Source organism: Periophthalmus magnuspinnatus, chromosome 2 (assembly GCF_009829125.3).
Source record: "Periophthalmus magnuspinnatus isolate fPerMag1 chromosome 2, fPerMag1.2.pri, whole genome shotgun sequence".
In the NCBI taxonomy this organism is placed as follows: Eukaryota; Metazoa; Chordata; class Actinopteri; order Gobiiformes; family Gobiidae; genus Periophthalmus; species Periophthalmus magnuspinnatus.
The window spans coordinates 2,127,833-2,128,503 of NC_047127.1; positions in this window are offsets into that span (position 1 = coordinate 2,127,833).

The window sequence follows — 671 nt, forward strand, 5'->3', positions numbered from 1 at the left end:
CGTAGAGTGTATATACAGTCACAGAATGGAGCCGTAGAGCGTATATACAGTCTGAGAGCGGAGCCGTAGAGTATATACAGTCAGAGAACGGAGCCGTAGAGCCGTAGAGTGTATATACAGTCACAGAACGGAGCCGTAGAGCCGTAGAGTGTATATACAGTCTGAGAGCGGAGCCGTAGAGCGTATATACAGTCAGGGAACGGAGCCGTAGAGCCATAGAGTGTATATACAGTCTGAGAGCGGAGCCGTAGAGCCGTAGAGTGTATATACAGTCTGAGAGCGGAGCCGTAGAGCCGTAGAGCGTATATACAGTCTGAGAGAGGAGCCGTAGAGCCGTGGAGTGTATGTACAGTCAGAGAGCCGTAGGAACCCAACTTCCTCGTGTGATTGGCTCAAACAGATCATGTGATTATCCGTGTAAACTCGTGGCTGATGCGTTAGTTTGTTTTGATTTATCACATGACACGGACAGTTTTGATTCAAATGGACAAAACAAACCTCTGAATGTCTCTCCCTCTTCTCCCCCTCGTCCCTCTTGAGAATGAACAAACCCACACACAGAAACACTTTAAACCCCGTGAGCGTCTACCACAGCGAGCCGCGTGCGTGTCATTACCACCGGCTGCTCCGAGCTGATTGGCCGTTGATCGACTCGTGGCGAGGACGTGTCG